Here is a 5,733-nt window from a genome sequence, read left to right as displayed (position 1 = left end):
ATAATTAAATAAAGAACTCAACAGTTCCAGTTGAAGTTCTGGGACAGTAAGTTCCCACACAATGTCATTACCATACCACATAGAGTGATAGTCAGCTCTGCCAGAGCCCTCGAGTTGTTAAAATCTCCTAAGACATAAAAACATATTTACTCTGTGAAGCAATAATTTTAGTAGAGTAACCATCACTGAGTTGTTTCTATAAGGTGACAGAAAAAAAAAAAGAGACAGAAAACTTGGGTCTAAGATCAAAAGGATCTTGGAATGCTAATGTGGTGGGTTGGGTTGGTGTTAAGGCACTGATCCAAAAAGAGAGAGAAAGAGAAGAAAATATTATGCACTTCATTTTTCTCATAAATCTTATCCCCTCTAACTTCTTTTTTTTTTGTCTTTTCCCTCACGACTTGTGTGAATTCTCTCTCTCCCTCCCTTTCTTTCTCTACTGCTTTTCTTCTCTTTCACCTTTAAATTCTGTCACAATTAAATTTTGGAGACGTCACCCCATTTTCATGAGGCCCTAAGTACCTCACTAACATTTTTGAAAGGTTAGCAATCATTAAGAAAAAGATTGAAATTAGATAAATTTTTTAAAATCTTCTTGAATTTAACTATTTGCAAAAATAAACTTATAATAGGCTAGAATTTAATTGCACTATCATCAAATATGTCAAACTCCATATGCAAAGATTCCTAAAATAGTCTGTTAAACTTATAACACAATAGTTTCATTTTTAAATATCTTTAGAATAAAAGAGCCAAGGTTTTGTAAAAAAAAAAAAAGTTAGTTTAAAATTACTTCATATAACTCTTACTTTTTTTGCTTATTTTCTAAGTATAAAAGTCATAGAAAGTTATTCTAGAAGTAGACACTACAAAATTCAGTGTTTAAGCAAAAAGTAAAAGTTCCCAATATCCCTACTGAGAGATAACCAACAGTAACTACGATGTCTATTTCTCCAACTCTTCTTCCAATACATACAGTTGTGCGTTCTCTCCCCACCACCACCCCTTCCTCCTCCTTGAAAAGTATCTTGGTTTCTTCTCCTAAATTCTTTCATTTCCATACAGAAGAAACAAGCTTAATAGGTAAGCTATCAAGAGATAACCAATCAGCAGCAAAGTACAAGGATATTTAGTGGTCTGATCGTTTTTTGCCAGTTTGCAACTATATAGAAATAGAAACTGTGCCCAACTATATTATCTATAGGAAGTTTTTGGAAACGATATTTAGTTAAAGAAAGTAAAGGTGATAATTTTAAACAAGAGATCATAAATTCCAATCCAGATAACTGAGGTTTGAGTATTGGGGCAGTTTCTGGATTTTTAAATGACATTTAGTGTTTAAAGCAGATATCAAAGTACTGGAGACTGACCTCGCTCTCCCTGGGCTGCTGGCCTTGGCAAGAGAGTATCCCTCAGCATTCCTTAAATCAGCAGACCCTTGAAACAAAGCACAATAGCAAGGTTTTAATGAGTGAGATAACCCTTCCCATTAAAAAGGTAAAAAAAAAAAAAATCTGTTAAAAAAGCAACAAACCCTGCAGGATGGGCTCAGCAATAAGCCCAAAGGATTTCAGAGATATAGTCCTTGCTTATCAGAATAGAAACCACAACAGAACAATGGTTTTAATCCTATGCTCTGTGTTCTAAACTCTCTCCAGATTAATTGGCCTGGAGTTTCGCCAAGCTCATTAAAAAAGAAACTTCTGGACTCCTACAGCAAGGTTGGTGTTTGCTGTCTCCGCAAACCAGAGGGCTCTCCCAGCAAGGACAAGAACTTGGTGGAACCACAGACTCCTGGGCTTTCTTTACTAATAGTATTTCTCAAAAAAAAAAAAAAATTTTTTTTTGAATTGCATTTTAAAAATTAAACTCCAAGGATACTTGCTTTTCATACTTGCTTTTATTTTTAACTGAAAAATTGGTCCTTATTTATTCTCCTTGTGGTACCTCCCATGTCCAGTTACATTTTATAGCTACTGAACAATACACCACCCGCCCCTGTAATCTGTGACCACTCACATGGGTTATTAGATAACTCTGATTAGCTTGTCAAGGCCTCCAGAGCATGTGGACACAGGCATTTTAAGTTATGTTCCAAGGAGGTGGAAAGACAAATCCTTTTTTTTTTTTTTTTCCTGCATAAGCTTCCTCCACCCACCCAATCCCCCTAAATCTCTCAGGCCTGCCAAGGGCCTGACCTCCCAGTTTCTGCAGCAAAGGGTGAAGTTTGGCGGGAGAAAGGCCCAGCAGATTAAAGCCTCTGTTCAACAATTATTTTCTCATTCCAGCAGGAGTGAAACAGTTTGCTATATGCTGCCTGCCTCAGTAATCCTTAGGGACCTTCAGGAAGCTTGTTCAGGGGTGGCTAAGAATTACATACCTCCTATCAAGGTAAATATAAAGTCCAAAGCCATAAGATATCATGGAAAACCAAATGAATTTATCAAACTCCCAATGTGTTGGTGAAAACCAACACAAGTCTCATGCAATAAAATCTGAATGTGATTTCCAAAACGACTTTACAAACACCTGTGTCGTTAAATGGTCTTAATTTGGTCTTCTTAAATTCAAAAACTACCTGACCACAAGTCAGTTTTCCTGAAGTGTTCCCTGTACAGCCTGTGACCACGCAGTTTAGACTATTGAGTCTGCCTTTTTTATCAAGGAAATTTCTGGCTGCCCAGATCCCATGTCCCTCTCCCCTCTACTCCTCTCCGAAGAACACCCTCCTATCTTCCAACCCTCACCTCAGATCACTGGGATATCTGAAAATCTGAAAAGACAAAAGCCAGAGAAAGGAAGACATAGAGCTGTGGGAAAAACGTCTGAGTTGTGTGGTCCAAACTACTTCGCCCTCCTCCCCAAGACGGGCCAGGCAACCAGACTAGCAGAGGGACAAGCTGGGAGGATTAAAGGGGGGGGGGGGCAGGGGTGGTTGTGGGAGAGAGGGCGTGAGCAGGGGCAGTGTGTGTTGTGAGGGAGCTGGGGGTGACCTGTCTGGTTAATTCCTCAAAGTCCTCTGCTCCTAGAGTGTGGCTGTGCAGGACTAGGGCATGACCAGGTTGCGCTGGCACAAAGTTCCCGTTTTCATTTTTTTCTTTAGTAGTGAAATCACAGCTTCGTTTTAACCCCGCAGAAGAATCCGAGGCTCCTGGCTGCTACCGCGAGTGACAGGCGGCAAGAGCGGCGCCTTCAGCTGTCGGTGCCGCGCCTCACTGCGGCCCCGGCATCTGGAAAGACGCTGGCATTCTGAGGGGACTAGCGGGAGATCTGGGCTGGGGGAGTGCAGGGTGCTCGCGGAGACCCGAGCGCCGCGACCCCGGGGGGCGGGGCGGGGGGGGGCGGGCAGCTCCGGATCCCGTGAACCGGCGGACTGACGAGATTCACAGCACCCTCAGGCGGGGCTCTTTCCTTTCTCTCACCCCCCTCCCTTGCTTTTCTTTTTTGTTCGACCACCAGCAGCCGGGGACCGAGCCACCCGGGCACTTGCTGGGAGCGGCGGCGATTAGCGCTCTAATCCCGGGTCCCGACCGGAGGAGCAGGGGGCGCCAGGCCCAGCGGGGACCTGCTCAGGGAGCGGGCGCCGCGGCTCCCAACGTCCCGCGGGCAGGTCCGGCCGCCGGGGCACCGTGGGAACCGGGGACCTCGCGGACCTTGGGCAGCGGCTCTCAGTTCCCGGGGTGGGGATGCCCGCCCAGTCGGGGCGCGCAGGCGAGGGAGGTGGGCGGCTTGACCCGGACTGTGGCGGGAACGACGCCGAGAGGGGCGCAGCGACCCCCGCCCTCCGGGCCCTCCTCGCGCCGGGGGAAGACACGAACACCAACGCCAGCGCGGCCTTCGCGACCCGGGGTCCCGGCGCCTCGCTCCGGGGCCGGGCACCTGAGGGGTGGGGACTCGTCCTCTTGACGAAGCGGGCGTCCCCCACCCTCAGAGGCTACGGCGCTGGGCGCTGAGCGCTGCCGGGGGCTCCGCGCGGGGTGCGGACGTCCCCCAAGCTTGGGGGAGGCTCGGACGCGAGCAACGTCCGGCTGGAGAAGTTGGGGGTAGAGCGAGGGGGGCTGGGGGAGAGGCTGTGGGAGCGGGCCAAATGCACAGCGGGAGTCAGGAGTGGGGAGAGTCGCCGGGACTTACCTATCAGCTCCCTCATGCTGCCCGGCGCCACCGCCACCGCTCGGGCCGGCCGGGGACCAGCACCAGCAGCCCGCTGGCAGCCGCCGCGGCGGAGCATGCCCGGAGCCACCGCCGCCCGCCCCGCCCCGCGCCCGGCCCCGCCCCCGACCGGCCTCGCCCCGCCCCCAGCCCGGCCTCGCCCCGCCCCGCCCTCCTGGCTGCCTCCAGGCTCCGGCTTCCTCCAGCCAGTGCTGCACCCAGGCAGACAGCCCAGAGCCTGGGCCACGGAACTCCCTCCTGCGTGGGTCGTGCGGAAGGCACAGGGGGGCTGGCCACCTTTCCCTGTCCTTTCCTGTCACTTGTGGTTGGGCGGCTTAAACCCCGTGCGATATACACATACACAGATAAGCACAAAACACAGAAATACTCGTACAGTCACAGATGCACACCCGCTCTTATACAGTCACACACGGTTGCACACGAACACACTCATATACAAACTCATACACATACACACACAAAGACACATCAAACAGATGCACATGAACATCTATGTACACACACACACACACAGAAACACACACGTTGAAGGCATAAAGAGCAGAAAATAGTGACAGTGACAACACCTTAGTGCTTGGGATTTCCTTCTTTTAAAAAAAGACATACAAGAGTCTTAGCTGTAGGTTAGAGGAGAGCTCAGAGGTCAGCTGGTCTGTATTCTCTTGTGACAGATGAGGAAACTGAAGCCTGGAGTAGGATTTACCTAATAAAGCCAAGAGTAGGAGGTCCATGGGGAGTTCTGAGCAGAATGAGTCTTTACCGCCTCCCAACCCACTCCAAGTTTCTCTTGCAGCAGAGATTAGACTGCTGACAGGTCTCAGGGGCAAAGTTACAGCATTTTGGAGGGCAGAGAAAAGACATAAAATGTCTAACTTTGTTAATGAGTTGGGGAGAGGGAGAGGATGTTGGCTAAATCAAGTTCACAGAGACAAAAATGGATGGCAGAGCAGACTAGAGTCCTTACAGAATGATTTTTTTAGAAAACCATTTAGCCGCACCATGCACTTTAGGGCTGTGCTTGCTGTCATAACACCAGTCATATCTAAAGTTGTTTGCACTGTCACCATACCATGGGAGGCTCCAATCTGAGCCCTTTATATGCATTATTTCCTTTTAATCCTTACCACAGTCCTATGAATTGGGTGCCACTGGAAACGAGGGCTCAGGGAGGCACACAGTTAGTAAGCTGCAGAATCTGGCCTAAGACAAGACCCTGTTCTGAACCCTAACTATAGGTGTATATAGTCTAAGAGGGCAAAAAAGCCAAACACACTAGAGCTGGGAGACAATAACTAATCATCTGCCATGTTGTGCATTATCTGTAGTACATTTGAGGACGCCAGGTGAGGAGATGGGAGCAGACAACATAATCAGATGCTTAAGAGGCAGGTGGCTTGGGCCTGATTTGGGGGCCTTCTGCTACTTTCTAGATGTGTTATTTTACTTCTGTTAGTTTCAATTTCCTCTCTAACAAAAATGGGGATGATGACAGTGCTCACTTTATAGGAAAGTCATGGGAATTAAATGAGATAATGCCTTTCCAGCACTAAGCATAGTACTAAC

At 48.1% G+C, this 5,733-nt stretch overlaps 1 protein-coding gene across 3 annotated transcripts in view; it reads right to left on the bottom strand.

The window, feature by feature from the left end:
• Positions 1–4,257, bottom strand: part of JCAD (junctional cadherin 5 associated) — a 45,613-nt gene extending 41,356 nt beyond the window's left edge. Inside the window, exons 1-2 of one of the 3 annotated variants that reach the window (XM_039839710.1) lie at positions 4,132–4,257; positions 1,371–1,437 (exon numbers count right to left, since the gene is read on the bottom strand). The gene's annotated coding sequence lies outside the window, so the exon portion shown is untranslated. The remainder of the gene's footprint in view (positions 1–1,370; positions 1,438–4,131) is intronic. The other 2 variants (XM_039839712.1, XM_039839711.1) reach the window with 2 other exon arrangements.
• Between the last annotated feature and the right edge of the window lie 1,476 nt (positions 4,258–5,733).

Source organism: Pteropus medius, unplaced genomic scaffold (genome assembly GCF_902729225.1).
Source record: "Pteropus medius unplaced genomic scaffold, Ma_sr-lr_union100, whole genome shotgun sequence".
Lineage (NCBI taxonomy): Eukaryota > Metazoa > Chordata > Mammalia > Chiroptera > Pteropodidae > Pteropus > Pteropus medius.
This window is presented reverse-complemented; position numbering and strand designations above follow the sequence as displayed.